Source organism: Bos mutus, chromosome 3, assembly GCF_027580195.1.
Source record: "Bos mutus isolate GX-2022 chromosome 3, NWIPB_WYAK_1.1, whole genome shotgun sequence".
Lineage (NCBI taxonomy): Eukaryota > Metazoa > Chordata > Mammalia > Artiodactyla > Bovidae > Bos > Bos mutus.
The window spans coordinates 70,694,418-70,718,555 of record NC_091619.1 but is presented as its reverse complement, the minus strand read 5'-3'; the positions used below and the strand labels follow the sequence as shown (position 1 = coordinate 70,718,555).

Here is a 24,138-nt window from a genome sequence, read left to right as displayed (position 1 = left end):
AATATGTGACAGCTCTCAATACTTACTTATCATTTCCTAGTAAATCTCAGAATAAATGAATACAATAAATCCTTTGGAAAAAATAATTATCTTAAGAGAAGAAGAAACTCACTACTCTATAGTTTGTGATTAGTCATTCATTCGTGTCTGACTCTTTGTGACCCCATGGACTATAGCCCACCAGGTTCCTCTTTCTATGGGGATTCTTCAGGCAAGAACACTGGAGTGGGTTGCCATTTCCTCTTTCACTCTATAGTTTAAATAAATAGAATTCAAATAACAGAAAAGCTTATGTACAAAATAGGCTTTTTTAGGAATAAAGGCAATATAATAAAATCACAGGATTTTAAAAATTAAAGATTCCCTGATAGCTCAGTTGGTAAAGAATCTGCCCGCAATGCAGGAGACCCTAACCCCAGTTCGATTCCTGGGTTAGGAAGATCCGCTGGAGAAGGGATAGGTTACCCACTCAAGTACTCTTGGGATTCCCTTCTGGCTCAACTGGTAAAGAATCTGTCTGCAATGCAGGAGACCTGGGTTCAATCCCTGGGTTGGGAAAATCCCCTGAAGAAGGAAAAGACTAGCCACTCCAGTATTCTGGTCTGGAGAATTTCATGGACTGCATGGGGTCACAAAGAGTCAGACACAACTGAGCGACTTTCACGTCACTTTTTCAGTGTGGCATTTTCCAGCTTCTCCTGTAGAACTTGGTTACTGGATGTGATTAAGCATTAATTTAATAAAATATGCCTTGATAAAATATGGTTGCTAACTGAAGGAAAGCTACACAGCTCAAAACAGCCTGGAGTTAAAACTCCCCTCCAGGTCCTCCCCACCATTCTATACAGAATAAAACTTTCTCCTCTGAAGAAAGGAATGGACATTAAGATTGATTACATTCAGCTCCCAGCAGATCCCAGTATCCGGTTGGTCTCAGGAATTCCTTGCCCCAATTGTTGAAAGCTGCAGCTACTGCTAAGTCACTTCAGTCGTGTCCGACTCTGTGCTACCCCATAGACGGCAGCCCACCAGGCTCTGCCATCCCTGGGATTCTCCAGGCAAGAACACTGGAGTGGGTTGCCATTTCCTTCTCCAATGCATGAGAGTGAAAAGTGAAAGTGAAGTCACTCAGTCTCTTCACGACCCCATGGACTGCAGCCTACCAGGCTCCTCCATCCATGGGATTTTCCAGGCAAGAGTACTGGAGTGGGTTGCCATTGCCTTCTCCGTGTTGAAAGCTAACTGATCAAAAATAATCATGAAGAAAAACAGACCCCCTCAAAATGATGTATCTCCGTATATATATGTTTTCTATATATACCTACTCTCTTCTTGACTTAGCGCAGCAGCCCAATAATCTGACTGCTGCCCCTTCTCACCTCATTAAAGGTGATCTGTTCCTGTAAAGTGCTGGTCTCATTCTTTTTCCGAACCTTGTCTTCTCTAACTCCCTTACTTTACACTAACCATAACATACAATGCCACCTTAGAAATTAACCTTGAACACTAGCATACTAAATACCATAAAAAATCCTGAAGTGTTAGATTTTATTTAAATGAAGTCTTCTTTATTTGATCACTGAGACCTTTCCTATTATGTATATTAAAGTCTAGTTTTCCAAAGCACCATTTGTGATACAAAGATTTACTCTGCAGTGCTTCTAAACCATGGCCTCAGAACATCTGACACTCCTCCTGTTTAGAGGAGTCCCCATACCTTGAATCTAGTGGCTCATTACTGGTGGGCTTATTTGTCCAGTAAAGTAAGGCACAGTGATCTCTGTGACTTATGATGCTAAGTCCTAAAGGCCATGCAGCTTCATCCTGGCTCAAACACATGCACTTGAGAAGTTTCCTCTCAGAACTCAAATTCTAGGTTCTAAGAACCCTAAATAGAAATCTTGCATCTATGTACTTTAGTCAACAATCTCGTCTGTCCCCAACCCTGGAGTCATCCCAGGCTACATGTTAGACATATGAGTAAAGATGCCCCTAGATTAGCTCTGTCCAGGAGAACATTCTGTGATGATAGAAATGTCATATATATATATATACACACTGGCCAAGGGATCATCACTAGCCACATGTGGCTCTTGAACATTTGAAATATGGCAGGTATGACTGAAGAACTAAAGTGTTAATTATATTTAGTTAATGTAAATTTTAATATAAATGGTGGGTACTCTATTGGAAATTGGCAGATAATTCTAGCCCCCAGCCATTTGTATCACCCTCTGCTGCTTCCCAGAGATCATAGGGAAAAGACAAGTCATCTTGCTTTATCTTGTCCAAGTTCATGAGCTACAAATCCTATGAGGACTTTTGTATTACTTCGCAAAGTTTGGAGTAATTTGCCATGCAGCAATAGATAACTAAAATGGAATTCCAACCTCTTAAGTATTAGAGAAAAACTGAGGTCCAAAAATTACGCTTTGTACAACTTTCTGTTATTGGATTCTGGAAAAAGAATATAATACAGAAAAGAGTAAATCCTACCAGCAATGGACGCTTTTAATAATGTTATCAAACTTGGAAACCTGAAAGACTATGATGAGTGACAGTTCTCTTCTACTTAATGGACTCCTGAAATGTGGTATATGAGTGTCCAGAAGAATGACTACCATTCCATTAGTCAAATACAGGTCCTGCTTATTGTATAATATTATCTTCCCTTAAAATGGAAAATTTTGAATTAAAACTACTTCTGTAGAAATTATAACACTAAATAGAAAGTGATACATAGTCACTACATATTAACAAAAGACATCACAATAATCCTGATACTCCTCTCCCCCTCCTCAAAAAAAATGTTATGATCAGTTTGCCACTTAAGCCTTCACTACAGTTTTGATAACTTATATGGGAGAAATAAAAATAAACCATGTTTTATCTTTAAAAAAATAGGTGAAATATCTTTTTTTCATTTCTGATGTATTCAGTATATAACTTAAAAGTATCAGAGAGTAAATTAGCAACACAAATAAACAACATCCCCATCTCTCAGCAGCCTGACAGCTTTGTTATGGTTTACAGTCCCCAAGGAAAGTCTCAGCACCAAGATATTGATTTGCACCACTGCACTTTTCTGACTAATTATTATCAATGCAGTCCCTCCAGTTAATCAGTTCATTCTCACAGTAAGAGTAGCCTTCAGTTTAAATTCATTATGCTGATAAATGACAACATTACAGCTGCATGACAATTTCTTTAATTAAAAAAAAATTTTTTTTACAAAGATTAGAGGACTATTGCATGCTTAAGTATATCAAATTGACTGCTAAAGTTTCTGTCTCCCAAGAACTTAACGTTCCACTGATGTATGCATCCAACATTTCTGTCTAAGTTTTAAAAAGTAGGTTCCTCTTTAATAACATTTATCTTGAGGATCATGTCAGTAGGAATGACCCTGTAAAGAAATCTGGTCAGGAAATATGTCAAATTCATTGACCTTTTTTCCTAATGTATGGTTAGGTTATTTCAGAGGTAACGAAAGGAGGTGGGAAAGTGGAGGATGCTATTTAAAATGGGGTAAAAAAAAAATTCTCTGATAAAGTGCCTTAAGTATCTGCAAGAAGAGTTCCATGCAGGAGATACAGAAATACAAATACACTGAATTATGTGTTCTTTAGATGTAATATTTTATGCAATGCTCATAACTTCCCCATGAGGTGAAAAGTGAAAGTGTTAATTGCTCTGTTTTGTCTGATGCTTTTCGACCCCATGGACTGCAGTCCACCAGGATCCTCTGTCCAAGGGGTTCTCCAGGTATGAACACTGGAGTGGGTAGCCAGTGCCTTCCCCAGGGAATTTTCCCAACCCAGGGATCGAATCTGGGTCTCCTACATTGCAGGCACATTCTTTACCAACTATGCTACCAGGGAAGCCCCATGAGGTACTTCCTATTAAAATAGGTGAAAAGTGAAAGTTGCTCAGTTGTGTCTGACTCTGTGACCCCATGGATTATACAGTCCATGGAATTCTCCAGACCAGAATACTGGAGTGTGTTGCCATTCCCTTCTCCAGGGATTTTCCCAACAAAGGGCTTGAACCCAGGTCTCCGGCATTGCAGGCAGATTCTTTACCAGCTGAGCCACCATAGGTAGGTCCTATTAAAAGTAAAATCATTCTTATTTCTGTATGAATAAATTCAAGCTTACAAAACTAGGTAATTTGCAACCTCACTGAGGTTTTACAGTGTATTACAATTTGAAGTAAAAGATGTTTCTTTTTACAGAGCTCTCTGTATTCACTGCAAACTGATGCTTCCTCTGATACTTGAAACAGAGAAAAGGAGACAGAGACAGAGATGAAGATAGATATGGAGAGAGAGGCAAAAACTCAAGTACACTTAAAATTTACTTGATAATTTATTTCCATCTAAACACAGTTTATTTCTAGGTTTAACATAATATATCCAAGATGAGTTAAGTAAACATTACGCAAAGACATGAGTGATTATGATAACTATTGCCATGATTTATGTTACAGACTATTAATCTTTTTCCAATGACTTTAAAAATGATGCCTTTCAATTTATTTTGGAATGTTTTTCAGTAGTTTTCTCTAATAGTTTTGAATAAGGGAGTGAATGAAGACATCTGAACATAAAGGAAAGACCTGATTACAAAGCTGAATTTTATGGCCCTGTGTTTTTCCATCAGACAACAGAAGTCTATGCTTTTATATACATGTTGGGCGGTAGTGGCTGAGGCCTTCAAGCAGTATCTATATCATATAGTAAAAAAAAAAAAAAAAAAAAAAAGTTTATAATTAAAAACAATAGTCTTTGTACTGTTATTACTGATGAACAAAAAAAAAAAAATCAATAACATTCTTGTTAATGCTTCTGTCAAAACTTTTAAGTATTTTAACATATTTTGCACACTAAGTAAATAAATTGGTAATACATTTTAGAAAGTATTCATAAAAATAATTCAAAAAGAACACATCTGGGCTTTATTAAGACAATTTTAAAATATCTTTAAAAATTCTGTATACTAAAATTACAGGTTCAGTACTATTATAATTACCATGTACTATTTTGCCATGTATATATTTCCTCATATAATTCTTACAACAGTCTTGTGGAAATGTCTATTATTATTTACAGATGAATGAAGTGAGGAACAGAGAAGTAACTTATTAAAGATTTCCTCAGGAATAAATGACAGAACTTAATGTGAACTCAGGACTGCCTGACTCAAGTAACTGTAAATGATTATTCACAACACAGTGTCCATTTCTCATCAGAGTTGAATTAAATGAGATAAATTTATAGTGTTAGCTATAAATAATAATAAAGTTACCTTATGATTGTCAAAACTAGAATGTACATCAAACTATTTCATTTAAATATGAGTTCTATACTAGTATATTTGAAAGTACCTTGTTAATATTTATATTTTTTAATAAAAATCAATTTTAATATATATAACCTCTCAACTTATCATAGTGACTGAATAAAAGAAACTATTCATCAAAATTCCCTAACATTATATCCTGTGTTTTGCAGGTTATTTTTATGAATAGAAACAGAGACTGAAAAATAAGAAAAAAACATAATTAAGAAATTAAGACTATTTCTAAATATTTGCCATTTATAAATTTATATATTAGGTATATGTTCAGTATCAGTAACAGGTATCTAGTATGTGTATGTATATATACACACACACACACACACACACACACACACACACACATATTTTACTATGGGGCTCAAATTAGAATTATCTACTACTGCTTTATTGACTACACCAAAGCATTTGACTGTGTGGATCATAACAAACTGAGGAAAATTCTTCAAGAGATGGGAATACCAGACCACCTAACCTGCCTCCTGAGAAAACTGTACACAGGTCAAGAAGCAACAGTTAGAATTGGACGTGGAACAAGAGACTGGTTCCAAATCGGGAAAGGAGTACATCAAGGCTGTATAATGTTACCCTGCTTATTTAACTTATACGCAGTGTACATCATGCAAAATGCCAGGCTGGATTAAGCACAAGCTGGAATCAAGATTGCTGGGAAAAATATCAATAACCTGAGATATGCAGATGATACCACCCTTATGGCAGAAAGCAAAGAACTGAAGAGCCTCTTGATGAAAGTGAAAGAGGAGAGTCAAAAAGTTGACTTAAAACTGAACATTCAGAAAACTAAGATCATGGCATCTGGTCACATCACTTCATGGCAAATAGATGGGGAAACCATGGAAACAGTGTCAGACTTTATTTTTTGGGCTCCCAAATCACTGCAGATGGTGACTGCAGTCATGAAATTAAATGACGCTTGCTCCTTGGAAGAAAAGCTATGACCAACCTAGACAGCATATTAAAAAGCGGAGACATTGCTTTGTCAACAAAGGTCCATTTAGTCAAAGCTATGTTTTTTCCAGTAGTCATGTATGGATGTGAGAATCGGACTATAAAGGAAGCTGAGCACCGAAGAATTGATGCTTTTGAACTGTGGGGTTGGAGAAGACTCAAGAATCCCTTGGACTGCAGAAAGATCCAACCAGTCAATCCTAAAGGAAATTAGTCCTGAATATTCATTGGAAGGACTGATACTGAAGCTGAAACTCCAATACTTTGGCCACCTGATGTGAAGAACTGACTCACTGGAAAAGACCTGGAAAAGACCCTGATGCTGGGAAAGATTGAAGGCGGCCGAGGAGAAGGGAACAACAGAGGATGAAATGTGGGATTGCATCACCAACTTGATGGACATGAGATTGAACAAGATCCAGGAGTTGGTGATGGACAGGGAAGTCTGGTGTGCTGTAGTCAATGGAGTCACAAAGAGTTGGACATTACTCAGCTGATTTTGGTTAGTAATTTTTACTTCTTTAAAACTGGTCATTTCATGTCATTATTTATTGTATGACAGAGAGAAAAAAATCAAATCTTGGGCAGGGCAATTACTCTTCCCAATAATTAGGATCAAATTTAACCCAAATTAACTTCCAGTTTTGACTCAAAATGATTGATATTTGATGATTTTGAAAGAGCATATGCTTTTGAGAATTTACAGAATTATATTAAGGTGAGCTTATAGGAAGGAATTGACTTAGCAAGGAAAATACATTTTAGAATACAAGACTTAGGAAGACAAATTTTAGGGGAAAAAAAAATACTTAACTTATGGCTTAAACGTATTATAGTCTAAGTAGCCACAGATATTGTCAAAGTGGAAGTAAAAGGAGAGCAAATCTTCAGAATATCTAATGGCTTAATCAGGATCTAAACTTTTATGGAACTGGGTATTTATGTTGTGTATCTTTAAAATAAACTACAAATTATGAATTTTTTAATCATTCAAAAGGCAACTATTGTTAGAAGCAGAAAATTGTAGACATAGTTCAAATGTCATTTTACTATCATAGATCTTTTTAAAATAAGAACATCAGGAATAAATGACTAAAAATGAGAGATCAAGCAAAAACCTAAGTATCAAAAAGTTGCATATGAAACATGTGCCCTCTTTGTGTTCAAAATCAATACTTCATAGAAGACATATAACTGCTTTCTGGGCCATTAATGTTATCAGGGCACAGACTTTAGTGAATATTTAGAGAATAATGATCTTCTCAATGGCAAATTTTATAACCTTCAACTCTTAATTATCTAGGGGAAGTTTACATTTGACTCCATATATAAATTCATACATTCAGAAATTCTCAAGTTTCATTAGATTGATTGACCTTTGGTCATAACCAGCTATATTTATCAGTTACATACAGCTATTAAAAATAAATAATTATGCTCACAATATACTCTTCAAATATTTATTTCTTGGTAAAATGATGGTATTCCTATTCATAATGCCTTTTGAAATTAAAAAAGGAAGTGCTTCAGAAACTAAATGACTTTTTTCATGTATATTTACTTTTATATTTCTGAGCTCTATATTTCTAACAAAACAAAGTATTGTTTCTGTTACACTTCTATAACTTTAAAAGTGGTACAAAGAACTGTAAGGGCTTAATTATTATAATAACTTAACTGGCAAATTGACTATCTATTCCATTTTCAAATAACAGCTACCAAATGGAGCTCCTTCACAAAAAAATAAGACCTGCATGCATGCAAAGCATTTGATTACAACACACTATAGTTAAATCACAAATGTAATAGTAATCATGACCTAAATGAGAAGACAACATTGAAAACAGTCTGGACTTTGGGATCAGAGCTGGAACACGCACTGCTGTGTTTGATGGTTTTCAAACCTTAGACAAGTGAATTAATTTTCTTGGAACTTAGTTTCCTTCTCTAAAATGAGAATGATAAAAGCCTACCCCATGGAAAAAAGTGGGAGAGTGAGAAGAAATGTTATAAAACACAGTGCCTAATAAATAATGAGCACTTAATAAGAGGTAGAGGAAGTTGCTTAAATTGAATCATTCTGATTGCTATTCCCAGAGTTCTCTATGGGTGAGAAGTGCTTGCTGGGAAAATACCTCCAAAACAGACAGATTGAGGCAAAAGGTAATGTCCATTCTGATGATGAAACCATGAAGGAAAAGTTTGGGAAGAGATTGCTTTGCATGAAATAAGAAAAATAAAAAATAAATAAATAAAATAAAAGAATAGAAATAAGAAAAATCATTTTGTTCCCAAGAAGGAAGGATCAGGAAAACCAGGATTGGTATTACAAAGCTAGAGACTATATAGGGAAACAGGCATTGACAGTGTCTTGGAGTGATGGGGCTTAAAAAGAAAAATTCACAATACTGAGACTGTGAATGTTTATGTTACATTTGGAGTGTTTGGCTTTGCTTAGATCCTTCCTTTACCATAACAAACCTTTTGCTTAAACAGTGTTTTACCTAGTGGAAATCAAGTAAGAGACACTGGTTAATGTGGTGTGGATAAGTGATTGCATATTTGCAAACAAGCATAAGTGAGCTTTAAAAAAGTCTCTGTGGATTCACAAAGTATTGGAAAGGTTTGATTTCCTAGGATGTGTACCCATAGTTTTAGCCAGTGATAATCAGAGCACGACAAGTAACAGTCCAAACAATGGAGCCACGCTTTCTGACTTAAGAATATTGCCCTCTCCTAAAGATGTCCTTTTCATTATAGGGGACTGGCATGCAAAAGTAGGAAGTAAAGAAATATCTGGAGTAACAGGCAAATTTGGCCTTGGAGTACAGAATGAAGCAGGGTAAAGGCTAACAGAGTTTTGCCAAAACACCACATGGGTCATAGCAAACACCCTCTTCAACAACACAAGAGAATACTCTACACATGGACATCACCAGATCGTCAATATCAAAATCAGATTGATTATATTCTTTGCAGTCAAAGATGGAGAAGCTCTATACAGTCAGCAAAAACAAGACCGGGAGCTGACTGTGGCTCAGATCATGAACTCCTTATTGCCAAATTCAGACTTAAATTGAAGAAAGTAGGGAAAACCACTAGATTATTCAGTGACCTAGTGATTCATGACCTAAATCAAATCCCTTACCATTATACAGTGGAAGTGATAAATCGATTCAAGGGATTAAATCTAATAGACAAAGTGCCTGAAGAAATATGGATGGAGGTTCACTACATTGTACAGGAGGCAGGGATCAAGACCACCCCCAAGAAAAGAAATGCAAAAAGGCAAAATGGTTCTCTGAGGAGATTTTACAAATAACTGTGAAAAGAAGAGAAGCTCAAGGCAAAGGAGAAAAGGAAAGATATACCCATCAGAATACAGAGTTCCAAAGAATAGCAAGGAGAGATAAGAAAGGGTTCCTAAGGTATCAGTGCAAAGAAATAGAGGAAAACAACAGAATGGGAAAAAACTAGATATCTCCTCAAGAAAATTAGATATACCAAGGTAATATTTCATGCAAAGATGAGAACAATAAAGGACAGAAATGGTAAGGACCTAACCAAAGCAGAAGATATTAAGAGGTGGCAAAAATATACAGAAGACCTGTACAAAAAGATCTTCACGACCCAGATAATCACAATGGTGTAGTCATTCACCTAGAGCCAGACATCTTGGAATGCAAAGTCAAGTGGGCCTTAGAAACATCACTATGAACAAAGCTAGTGGAGGTGATGGAATTTCTGTTGAGCTATTTCAAATCCTAAAAGATGATGCTGTTAAAGTGTTGTGCTCAATATGCCAGCAAATTTGGAAAATTCAGCAGTGGTCAAAGGACAGGAAAAGGTCAGTTTTCATTCTAATCCCAAAGAAAAGCCATGCCAAAGAATGCTCAAACTACCACACAATTGCACTCATCTCACATGCTAGTAAAGTAATGCTTAAAATCCTCCAAGCCAGGCTTCAAAAAGTACATGAATGATGAAATTCCAGATGGTCAAGCTGGATTTAGAAAAGGCAGAGCAACTAGAGATCAAACTGCCAACATCCTCTGGATCATAGAAAAAGCAAGAGAGTTCCAGAAAGACATCTACCTTCTGCTTTATTGACTATGCCAAAACCTTTCAATGTGTGCATCACAACAAAGTGAGGAAAATTCTTCAAGAGATGGGAATACCAGACCACCTAACCTGCCTCCTGAAAAAAACTGTATGCAGGTCAGGAATCAACAGCTAGAACTGGACATGGAACAGACTGGCTCCAAATCCAGAAAGGAGTACATCAAGACTATATAATATCACCCTGCTTATTTAACTTATATGCAGTGTTCAGGTCCTTTCAGTTCAGTCTCTCACTCATGTCTGACTCTATGTGATCCCATGAATTGCAGCATGCCAGGCCTCCCGGTCCATCACGAACTCCCAGAGTTCACTCAAACCTATGTCCACTGAGTTGGTGATACCATCCAACCATCTCACCCTCTGTTGTCCCCTTCTCCTCCTGCCCTCAATCTTGCCCAGCATCAGGGTCTTTTCAATGAGTCAGCTCTTCGCATCAGGTGGCGAAGTATTGAGTTTCAGCTTCAACATCAGTCCTTCCAATGAACACCCAGGACTGATCTCCTTTAGGATGGACTGACTGGGTCTCCTTTCAGTCCAAGGGGACTCTCAAGAGTCTTCTCCAACACCACAGTTCAAAAGCATCAATTCTTTGGCACTCAGTTTTCTTTATAGTCCAACTCTCACATCCATATGTGACCATTGGAAAACAAGGGCCTTGACTGAACGGACCTTTGTTGACAAAGTAATGTTTCTGCTTTTAATACGTTGTTTAGGTTGGTCATAACTTTCCTTCCAAGGAGTAAGCGTCTTTTAATTTCATGGCTGCAATTACCATCTGCACGATTATGGAGCCCCAAAAAATAAAGTCAGCCACTGTTTCCACTGTTTCCCTATCTATTTCCCATCTAGTGATGGGACCAGATGCCATGATCTTATTTTTCTGAATGCTGAGCTTTAAGCCAACTTTTTCACTCTCCTTTTCACTTTCCTCAAGAGGCTCTTTAGTTCTTCTTCACTTCCTGTTGTAAGGGTGGTGTCATCTCCATATCTGAGGTTACTGATGTTTCTCCCAGCAATCTTGATTCCAGCTTGTGCTTCTGCATCACCAACTTGATGGACATGAGATTGAACAAGATCCAGGAGTTGGTGATGGACAGGGAAGTCTGGTGTGCTGTAGTCAATGGAGTCACAAAGAGTTGGACATTACTCAGCTGATTTTGGTTAGTAATTTTTACTTCTTTAAAACTGGTCATTTCATGTCATTATTTATTGTATGACAGAGAGAAAAAAATCAAATCTTGGGCAGGGCAATTACTCTTCCCAATAATTAGGATCAAATTTAACCCAAATTAACTTCCAGTTTTGACTCAAAATGATTGATATTTGATGATTTTGAAAGAGCATATGCTTTTGAGAATTTACAGAATTATATTAAGGTGAGCTTATAGGAAGGAATTGACTTAGCAAGGAAAATACATTTTAGAATACAAGACTTAGGAAGACAAATTTTAGGGGAAAAAAAAATACTTAACTTATGGCTTAAACGTATTATAGTCTAAGTAGCCACAGATATTGTCAAAGTGGAAGTAAAAGGAGAGCAAATCTTCAGAATATCTAATGGCTTAATCAGGATCTAAACTTTTATGGAACTGGGTATTTATGTTGTGTATCTTTAAAATAAACTACAAATTATGAATTTTTTAATCATTCAAAAGGCAACTATTGTTAGAAGCAGAAAATTGTAGACATAGTTCAAATGTCATTTTACTATCATAGATCTTTTTAAAAATAAGAACATCAGGAATAAATGACTAAAAATGAGAGATCAAGCAAAAACCTAAGTATCAAAAAGTTGCATATGAAACATGTGCCCTCTTTGTGTTCAAAATCAATACTTCATAGAAGACATATAACTGCTTTCTGGGCCATTAATGTTATCAGGGCACAGACTTTAGTGAATATTTAGAGAATAATGATCTTCTCAATGGCAAATTTTATAACCTTCAACTCTTAATTATCTAGGGGAAGTTTACATTTGACTCCATATATAAATTCATACATTCAGAAATTCTCAAGTTTCATTAGATTGATTGACCTTTGGTCATAACCAGCTATATTTATCAGTTACATACAGCTATTAAAAATAAATAATTATGCTCACAATATACTCTTCAAATATTTATTTCTTGGTAAAATGATGGTATTCCTATTCATAATGCCTTTTGAAATTAAAAAGGAAGTGCTTCAGAAACTAAATGACTTTTTTTTTTCATGTATATTTACTTTTATATTTCTGAGCTCTATATTTCTAACAAAACAAAGTATTGTTTCTGTTACACTTCTATAACTTTAAAAAGTGGTACAAAGAACTGTAAGGGCTTAATTATTATAATAACTTAACTGGCAAATTGACTATCTATTCCATTTTCAAATAACAGCTACCAAATGGAGCTCCTTCACAAAAAAATAAGACCTGCATGCATGCAAAGCATTTGATTACAACACACTATAGTTAAATCACAAATGTAATAGTAATCATGACCTAAATGAGAAGACAACATTGAAAACAGTCTGGACTTTGGGATCAGAGCTGGAACACGACTGCTGTGTTTGATGGTTTTCAAACCTTAGACAAGTGAATTAATTTTCTTGGAACTTAGTTTCCTTCTCTAAAATGAGAATGATAAAAGCCTACCCCATGGAAAAAAGTGGGAGAGTGAGAAGAAATGTTATAAAACACAGTGCCTAATAAATAATGAGCACTTAATAAGAGGTAGAGGAAGTTGCTTAAATTGAATCATTCTGATTGCTATTCCCAGAGTTCTCTATGGGTGAGAAGTGCTTGCTGGGAAAATACCTCCAAAACAGACAGATTGAGGCAAAAGGTAATGTCCATTCTGATGATGAAACCATGAAGGAAAAGTTTGGGAAGAGATTGCTTTGCATGAAATAAGAAAAATAAAAAATAAATAAATAAAATAAAAGAATAGAAATAAGAAAAATCATTTTGTTCCCAAGAAGGAAGGATCAGGAAAACCAGGATTGGTATTACAAAGCTAGAGACTATATAGGGAAACAGGCATTGACAGTGTCTTGGGTGATGGGGCTTAAAAGAAAAATTCACAATACTGAGACTGTGAATGTTTATGTTACATTTGGAGTGTTTGGCTTTGCTTAGATCCTTCCTTTACCATAACAAACCTTTTTGCTTAAACAGTGTTTTACCTAGTGGAAATCAAGTAAGAGACACTGGTTAATGTGGTGTGGATAAGTGATTGCATATGTGCAAACAAGCATAAGTGAGCTTTAAAAAGTCTCTGTGGATTCACAAAGTATTGGAAAGGTTTGATTTCTAGGATGTGTACCCATAGTTTTAGCCAGTGATAATCAGAGCACGACAAGTAACAGTCCAAACAATGGAGCCACGCTTTCTGACTTAAGAATATTGCCCTCTCCTAAAGATGTCCTTTTCATTATAGGGGACTGGCATGCAAAAGTAGGAAGTAAAGAAATATCTGGAGTAACAGGCAAATTTGGCCTTGAGTACAGAATGAAGCAGGGTAAAGGCTAACAGAGTTTTGCCAAAACACCACATGGGTCATAGCAAACACCTTCTTCAACAACACAAGAGAATACTCTACACATGGACATCACCAGATCGTCAATATCAAAATCAGATTGATTATATTCTTTGCAGTCAAAGATGGAGAAGCTCTATACAGTCAGCAAAAACAAGACCGGGCTGACTGTGGCTCAGATCATGAACTCCTTATTGCCAAATTCAGACTTAAATTGAAGAAAGTAGGGAAACCACTAGATTATTCAGTGACCTAGTGATTCATGACCTAAATCAAATCCCTTACCATTATACAGTGGAAGTGATAAATCGATTCAAGGGATTAAATCTAATAGACAAAGTGCCTGAAGAAATATGGATGGAGGTTCACTACATTGTACAGGAGGCAGGGATCAAGACCACCCCCAAGAAAAGAAATGCAAAAAGGCAAAATGGTTCTCTGAGGAGATTTTACAAATAACTGTGAAAAGAAGAGAAGCTCAAGGCAAAGGAGAAAAGGAAAGATATACCCATCAGAATACAGAGTTCCAAAGAATAGCAAGGAGAGATAAGAAAGGGTTCCTAAGGTATCAGTGCAAAGAAATAGAGGAAAACAACAGAATGGGAAAAACTAGATATCTCCTCAAGAAAATTAGATATACCAAGGTAATATTTCATGCAAAGATGAGAACAATAAAGGACAGAAATGGTAAGGACCTAACCAAAGCAGAAGATATTAAGAGGTGGCAAAAATATACAGAAGACCTGTACAAAAAAGATCTTCACGACCCAGATAATCACAATGGTGTAGTCATTCACCTAGAGCCAGACATCTTGGAATGCAAAGTCAAGTGGGCCTTAGGAAACATCACTATGAACAAAGCTAGTGGAGGTGATGGAATTTCTGTTGAGCTATTTCAAATCCTAAAAGATGATGCTGTTAAAGTGTTGTGCTCAATATGCCAGCAAATTTGGAAAATTCAGCAGTGGTCAAAGGACAGGAAAAGGTCAGTTTTCATTCTAATCCCAAAGAAAAGCCATGCCAAAGAATGCTCAAACTACCACACAATTGCACTCATCTCACATGCTAGTAAAGTAATGCTTAAAATCCTCCAAGCCAGGCTTCAAAAGTACATGAATGATGAAATTCCAGATGGTCAAGCTGGATTTAGAAAAGGCAGAGCAACTAGAGATCAAACTGCCAACATCCTCTGGATCATAGAAAAAGCAAGAGAGTTCCAGAAAGACATCTACCTTCTGCTTTATTGACTATGCCAAAACCTTTCAATGTGTGCATCACAACAAAGTGAGGAAAATTCTTCAAGAGATGGGAATACCAGACCACCTAACCTGCCTCCTGAAAAACTGTATGCAGGTCAGGAATCAACAGCTAGAACTGGACATGGAACAGACTGGCTCCAAATCCAGAAAGGAGTACATCAAGACTATATAATATCACCCTGCTTATTTAACTTATATGCAGTGTTCAGGTCCTTTCAGTTCAGTCTCTCACTCATGTCTGACTCTATGTGATCCCATGAATTGCAGCATGCCAGGCCTCCCGGTCCATCACGAACTCCCAGAGTTCACTCAAACCCATGTCCACTGAGTTGGTGATACCATCCAACCATCTCACCCTCTGTTGTCCCCTTCTCCTCCTGCCCTCAATCTTGCCCAGCATCAGGGTCTTTTCCAATGAGTCAGCTCTTCGCATCAGGTGGCCGAAGTATTGGAGTTTCAGCTTCAACATCAGTCCTTCCAATGAACACCCAGGACTGATCTCCTTTAGGATGGACTGACTGGGTCTCCTTTCAGTCCAAGGGACTCTCAAGAGTCTTCTCCAACACCACAGTTCAAAAGCATCAATTCTTCGGCACTCAGTTTTCTTTATAGTCCAACTCTCACATCCATATGTGACCATTGGAAAAACAAGGGCCTTGACTGAACGGACCTTTGTTGACAAAGTAATGTTTCTGCTTTTTAATACGTTGTTTAGGTTGGTCATAACTTTCCTTCCAAGGAGTAAGCGTCTTTTAATTTCATGGCTGCAATTACCATCTGCACCGATTATGGAGCCCCAAAAAATAAAGTCAGCCACTGTTTCCACTGTTTCCCTATCTATTTCCCATCTAGTGATGGGACCAGATGCCATGATCTTATTTTTCTGAATGCTGAGCTTTAAGCCAACTTTTTCACTCTCCTTTTTCACTTTCCTCAAGAGGCTCTTTAGTTCTTCTTCACTTCCTGTTGTAAGGGTGGTGTCATCTCCATATCTGAGGTTACTGATGTTTCTCCCAGCAATCTTGATTCCAGCTTGTGCTTCATCCAGCCCACTGTTTCTCATGATGTACTCTGCATATAAGTTAAATAAGCAGAGTGATAATATACAGCCTTGACATACTCCTTTTCCTATTTGGAAACAGTCTGCTGTTCCATGTCGAGTTCTAACTGTTGCTTCCTGAACTGCATACAGGTTTCTCAAGAGGCAGCTCAGGTGGACTGGTATTCCTATCTCTTTCAGAATTTTCAACAGTTTATTGTGATGCACACAGTCAAAGGCTTTGGCATAGTCAATAAAGGAGAAATAGATGTTTCTCTGGAACTCTCTTGCTTTTTCAATGATCCATTGGATGGTGGGCTGGATGAAGCACAATCTGGAATCAAGATTGCCAGGAGAAATAAAAATAATGTCGGATATGCAGATGACACCACCCTTATGGTAGAAAGTAAAGAAGAACTAAATAGCCTCTTGATGAACATGAAAGAGGAGAGTGAAAAAGTTGGCTTAAAACTCAAAAATCAGAAAACTAAGATCATGGCATCTGGTCCTATCACTTGATTGCAAAAAGATAGGGAAACAGTGGAAACAGTGTCACACTTTATTTTGGGGGCTCCAAAATCACTACAGATGGCGACTGAAGCCATGAAATTAAAAGATGCTTGCTCCTTGGAAGGAAAGTTATGACCAGTCTAGATAACATATTAAAAAGCAAAGACACTACTTTGCCAACAAAGGTCTGTTTAGTCAAGGCTATGGTTTTTCCGGTGGTCATGTATGGATGTGAGAGTTGGACCATAAAGAAAGCTGAGCGCCGAAAAACTGATGCTTTTGAATTGTTATGTTGGAGAAGACTCTTGAGAGTCCCTTGGACTGCACGGAGATCCAACCAGTCCTTCCTAAAGAAGATCAGTCCTGGGTGTTCATTGCAAGGACTAATGTTGAGGCTGAAACTCTAAAACTTTGGCCACCTCATGCAAAGAGCTGACTCATTGGAAAAGACCCTGATGCTGGGAAAGATTGAGGGCAGGAGGAGAAGGGGACAACAGAGGATGAGATGTTTGGATGGCATCATCGACTTGATGGATGTGGGTCTGAGTTGACTCCGGGAGTTGGTGATGGACCTGGAGGCCTGGCGTGCTGTGGTTGATGGGGTCACAATGACTGGACATGGACAATGTCCACAATGAATGGACACGACGAGCAACTGAACTGAATCCCTATTTTAACTTCAAACAGCTTCAAACAATATTTTAAAGATTTTTATATTTAATGTAACGCATAACCTATTTTTCTTTTATGAGAGAAATTACAAACAGTACCCTTAATTATACTCCTGCAAATAGGGCATTTCCTTAGAGAAGGGGCACATTTCCAGCATACTATCAGATGACTGAAAGTAATAAATACAATAGAGACTTCTTTGCCCATACACACTTTACATGTTCTTCTTGCAGGCTTCCCAGTGACAGACCTGAAACATCTGTTGGATTATACTTCATATTCTTTTCCACAAACAAGTTCTTATATAATGTAGGATCAATTTCTTTAAGACAGTTTTGAAGATGTTGGAGGCATATCTTCAAAATGGTATCAATCAGTTCTCTTGCTTGTAAAGCTTTCTGTGTTTTTTGCTTACTAATACCATGTTCCTGTTTATTAATTACATTGGCCTTTAAAAGATTATCCAGGATAGGAAGCACACACATCAACTGTTGAAAAAGAGCCATTCTATTTCTCCAAAGTAACAGCAAATCATGCAGAAGCATGCTGGCTGCGACAGACTGCACAGAAGCATGGCCAAGAGGAGCTACCCCTCGCCCAAGGTCAGGGGTAGTGACCAAGAGTGCCAGGCTGCGTCGGCACAGGAGTACCTGAGGAGCTACCCCACATCCGAGGTCAGGGGTGGCGGCTGAGAGGAGCAACCCCACGTCCAAGGAGTGGTGGCTGCAAGGGCACAGGAGGGACAGAGAGGAGCTACTCCACATTCAAGGTCAGGAAGGGTGGCTGTGAGGAGATATTCCTCATCCAAGGTAAGGAGCAGATGGCTGAGCTTTGCTGGAGCAAACACAGAGAGATACCCCACGTAAAAGGTAAGAGAAACCCAAGTAGATGGTACGTGTTGCAAAAGGGCATCAGAGGGCAGACACACTGAAACCATAATCACAGAAAACTAGCCAATCTGATCACATGGACCATAGCCTTGTCTAACTCAATGAAACGAAGCCCTGCTGTGTGGGGCCACCCAAGACGGGAGGGTCATGGTGGAGAAGTCTGACAGAATGTGGTCCACTGCAGAAAAGAATGGCAAACCACTTCAGTTTTCTTGCCTTAAAAACCCCATGAACAGTATGAAAAGGCAACATGATAGGATACTGAAAGGGGATCTCCCTGGGTCAGTAGGTGCCCAATATGCTACAGAAGATCAGTGGAGAAATGACTCCAGAAAGAATGAAGGGATGGAGCCAAGGCAAAACAATACCCAGTTGTGGATGTGACTGGTGATAGAGGCAAGGTCCGATGTTGTAAAGAGCAATACTGCATAGGAACCTGGAATGTCAGGTCCATGAATCAAGGCAAATTGGAAGTGGTCAAACAGGAGATGGCAAGAGTGAACGTTGACATTCTAGGAATCAGCGAACTAAAATGGACTGGAATGGGTGAATTTAACTCAGATGACCATTATATCTACTACTGTGGGCAGGAATCCCTTAGAAGAAATGGAATAGCCATCATGGTCAACAAAAAAGTCCAAAATACAGTACTTGGATGCAATCTCAAAAATGACAAAATGATCTCTGTTTGTTTCCAAGGAAAATCATTCAATATCACGGTAATCCAAGCGTTATGTCCCAACCAGTAATGCTGAAGAAGCTGAAGTTGAACAGTTCTATGAAGACCTACAAGACCTTTTAGAACTAAAGCCCAAAAAAGATGTCCTTTTTATTATAGGGGACTAGAATACAAAAGTAGGAAGTCAAGAAACACCTGGAGTAACAGGCAAATTTAGCCATGGAATACAGAATGAAGCAGGGCAAAGGCTAATAGAGTTTTGCCAAGAGAATGCATTGGTCATAGCGAACACCTTTTTCCAACAACACAAGAGAAGACTCTACACATGGACATCACCAGATGGTCAACACCGAAATCAGATTGATTATATTCTTTGCAGCCAAAGATGGAGAAGCTCTATACAGTCACAAAAACAAGACCGGGAACTGACTGTGGCTCTGATCATGAACTCCTTATTGCCAAATTCAGACTTAAATTGAAGAAAGTAGGGAAAACCACTAAACCATTCAGGTATGACACAAATCAAATCCCTAATGATTACACAGTGGAAGTGAGAAATAGATTTAAGGGACTAGATCTGATAGACAGAGTGCCTGATGAACTATGGATGGAGATTTGTGACATTGTAAGGAGACAGGGATCAAGACCATCCCCATTGAAAAGAAATGCAAAGAAGCAAAATGGCTGTCTGGGGAGGCCTTACAAATAGCTGTGAAAAGAAGAGAAGTGAAAGCAAAGGAGAAAAGGAAAGATACACTCATTTGAATGCAGAGTTCCAAAGAATAGCAAGGAGAGATAAGAAAGCCTTCCTCAGCGATTAATGCAGAGAAATACAGGAAAACAAGAGAATGGTAAAGACTCGAGATATCTTCAAGAAAATGAGAGATACCAAGGGAATATTTCATGCAAAGATGGGCTCAATAAAGGACAGAAATGGTATGGACCTAACAGAAGCAGAAAATATTAAGAAGAGGTGGCAAGAATACACAGAAGAACCGTACAAAAAAGAGCTTCACAACCAAGATAATCACGATGGTGTGATCACTCAGCTAGAGCCAGACATCTTGGAAGTGAAGTCGAGTGGGCCTTAGAAATCATCACTACAAACAAAGCTAGTGGAGGTGATCGAATTCCAATTGAGCTATTTCAAATCCTGAAAGATGATGCTGTGAAAGTGCTGCACTCAATATTCCAGTAAATTTGAAAAACTCAGCAGTGGCCACAGGACTGGAAAAGGTCAGTTTTCATTCCAATCCCAAAGAAAGGCAATGCCAAAGAATGTTCAAACTACTGCACAAATTGTACTCATCTCACATGCTAGTAAAGTAATGCTCAAAATTCTGAAAGCCAGTCTTCAGTAGTACGTGAATCCTGAACTTCCAGATGTTCAAGCTGGTTTTAGCAAAGGCAGAGGAACCAGAGATCAAATTGACAACATCTGCTGGATCATTGAAAAAGCAAGTGAGTTCCAGAAAAACATCTATTTCCGCTGTATTGACTATGCCAAAGGCTTTGACTGTGTGGACCACAATAAACTGTGGAAAATTCTGAAAGAGATGGGAACACCAGACCACCTGACCTGCCTCTGGAGAAACCTATATGCAGGTCAGAAAGCAACAGTTAGAACTGAACATGGAACAACAGAGTGGTTCCAAATAGGAAAAAGAGTACGTCAAGGCTGTATATTGTCACCCTGCTTATTTAAATTGTATGCAGAGTACATCATGAGAAACGCTGGCCTGGATGAAGCACGGCTGGAATCAAGATTGCCAGGAGAAATATCAATAACCTCAGATATGCAGATGACACCACCCTTATGGCAGAAAGTGAAGAGGAATTAAAGAGCCTCTTGATGAAAGCGAAAGAAGAGAGTGAAAAAGTTGGCTTAAATCTCAACATTCAGAAAACTAAGATCATGGCATCTAGTCCCATCACTTCATGGCAGATAAATGGGGAAACAGTGGAAACAGTGTCAGACTTTATTATTTTGGGCTCCAGAATCACTGCAGATGTTGATTGCAGCCATGAAATTAAGAGACGCTTACTCCTTGGAAGGAAAGTTATGACCAACCTAGATAGCATATTCAAAAACAGAGATATTACTTTGCCAACAAAGGTCAGTCTAGTCAAGACTATGGTTTTTCCAGTAGTTATGTATGGATGTGAGAGGTGGACTCTGAAGAAAGCTGAGAACTGAAGAATTGATGCTTTTGAACTGTGGTGTTGGAGAAGACTCTTGAGAGTCCTTTGGACTGCAAGGAGATCCAACCAGTCCATCCTAAAAGAGATTAGTCCTGGGTGTTCATTGGAAGGACTAATGCTGAAGCTGAAACTCCAATACTTTGGCCACTTCATGTGAAGAGTTGACTCATTCAAAAAGACGCTGATGCTCAGAGGGATTGGGGGCAGGAAGAGAAGGCGACGGCAGAGGATGAGATGGCTGGATATCATCACTAACTTAATGGACATGAGTTTGAGTGAGCTCCGGGAGTTGGTGATGGACAGGGAGCCCTCGCGTGCTGTGATTCATGGGGTCGCAAAGAGTCGGACACAACTGAGTGACTGAACTGAACTGAACTGAATGACAAATCATCTGATGCTATTTCTTCGGTTTGTCTTTAATTCTCTTCCTCTTTTTCTTCTTCTCTTTTTTCATCTTCAGCAATAAGAAGTCCTGATACAATATCATTAACTGTTTTTAACTTCATCCGGTTTTTAGGATCCTACTCTGAACTCTAAAACTGGTCCTCTTTACCAGTCTTCTACTAAAGCCCATTTCCAAGGCAGGTTTAACCACAGGTATATTCATCATGACTACATCATCTGAAGAACTTTCTCCTGGTCCAAAATGAACAATTGGTGGATGAGCATTTTCAACTCCAGGAGTATTTGAAGTTGACAATAGCTGTTCAGAAGATGAAGTTATCTAACTTGAATCTCATCGCTGCTCTTTCAAGCATATCAAAAACTCATACCTTGGAAAACACTTAGAGTGTTCTACCCATGGGTTATCTCCAGATTTCCAACATCTTAAGCCACCATCACAACAAAAGTACTTGACATCATCATTACGACCTACATGATAGAAACCAGCACTTGCAAGGCTGAACTGGTACAGTCAATGGCCAGCACGTAAATGTTCTCAGTCACGCTGCATGTGTCTGCATGATCAAATTTTAAATGCTGAACCTCTGCATTTCCAGAGAATTTCCAAAAATGGACAGTTGGGGAAAAGTCTCCAGTGCTCTAGCATAACATCATCCTTTGGTTTCCAGTTATTTAGCATCTCACCACAAAACAGGTAGGCAAAACAGGCTACCCTGTCTCCAGGTCCTATGTAATAAAAGCCTGCTGCTGCTGCTGCTAAGTCACTTCAGTCGTGTCTGACTTTGTGCGACCCCATAGATGGCAGCCCATCAGGCTCCCCCGTCCCTGGGATTCTCTAGGCAAGAACACTAGAGTGGGTTGCCATTTCCTTCTCCAATATGTAATAAAAGCCAGCTGTTACTAATTCTGATGGTGACAGAAAGGTTAATGGCCACATGTGGTAAGTAAGAAATCTCGCTTCTTCAGTAGTCATGGCATAACTGTAGGAGTTAGTCCTCAATGGGTAAAAGTCTTCAACTGCTCTAGAAGTAATAGGGTTTGGTGAAAGGCTGGAAGAAGAACCACTGAATGAGCTACTATGTTCCAAAGTGGATGATAATGAATGAATAAAGCTGTTTCTCATTGGAGAAGCATTTTTAGAAGTGGATTGCAGATTAGTAACAGAAACTCTGAATAAAGCTACAGCTAGGATACAGTTGCTTATGCTTCTCAATAGGATTTTCTCCTTATTTCCAGTTATCCAGCATCAGGCTACAACAGAAGCATTTGACCTTGTTATTCACACCAGTGTAATAAAAAACCAGCATGAGCAAGACTCCTTCCTGAGACAGGAACATCGGTGGGAAAAGCTGAATATGTATACTGAATATGCAGCTGAATATCAAGACTCGGTACAGTTCATATGAAAAGTCATATGTCATTTCTTGTTTGTTGCCAATTGTCCAATTTGACAAGATTGTGCTATCTTCCATCACACTCTAAATTTTTCGATACAAGGGACAAATCTTTGGGAGGTAGTTTTGTACATGAGTGATTTTACTTTTGACAGCTAAAATCCTTTACATGAACTTTTTCTTCTGCCCATAGAATTTTGACATGAATAATATCACTCATGCCCATAGAGTTTTGACATGAATAATATCACTCATGATACAGTGGGCTTCCCTGGTGGCTCAAACAGTAAAGAATCTGCAGTAATGTGGGAGACCCGAGTTTGATCCCTGGGTCGGGAAATCCCCCTGGAGAAAGGAATGGTGACTCACTCCAGCATTATTCTTGGAGAATTCCATGGACCGAAGAGCCTGGTGAGCTACAGTCCACAGGGTCACAAAGAGTTGGACACAACTGAGCGACTAACACACACACATGTGCTATAGTAATGCTTAAGCAAGATGATCCTGGAATCTATAGTATTAGCTCTTACTGATATTTTTAGTTTATAGTTAGATAATTACACAGAGATGTGAACATATGTCAATCAACATTTTAATTGTAAACGTCAGTTTAGTTATCAAGAGACAACTCTATTATGTAATATCTTTAAATAGGTCAGAATTATATAAATTTCATATTTTTCCAAAATAAATGATCCAAATCTCCACAAAGGTAACATATATCAATTGAGAATTTTTAATCTTTATCACAAAAGCAATGCTAAAGTCTGAAACATGTAAAATTATAGTATGAAAGATACACTTAAACTAATTGTTAACTCCTTTAGTGTTATATTCATGTTAATCAATATATCATTTTATTTGGGTTTTTTTTTTCCGTTGATTTTTAAAGAGACCTAATGATCACAGTTTTTAATGTATTCTAAAATGCCTGTAAATGAAAATTCGTATAGAGAATTAAATTCAGCTTCTGATTTCACCAGGACTTCCCTGGTGGCTCAGACAGTAAAGCGTCTGTCTACTTTATGAGGCAGACCTGGGTTCAATCCCTGGGTTGGGAATATCTCCTGGAGAAGGAAACGACAACCCACTCCAGTATTCTTGCCTGGGAAATCCCATGGA

At 38.1% G+C, this 24,138-nt stretch overlaps 1 protein-coding gene and 1 pseudogene across 1 annotated transcript in view; both read right to left on the bottom strand.

The window, feature by feature from the left end:
- The window catches only part of NEGR1 (neuronal growth regulator 1), a 1,046,409-nt gene that overhangs the window by 971,625 nt on the left and 50,646 nt on the right, over positions 1–24,138 (bottom strand). The window lies entirely within an intron of this gene.
- Positions 17,492–24,138, bottom strand: part of LOC102264872 (baculoviral IAP repeat-containing protein 2-like) — a 45,847-nt pseudogene continuing 39,200 nt past the window's right edge.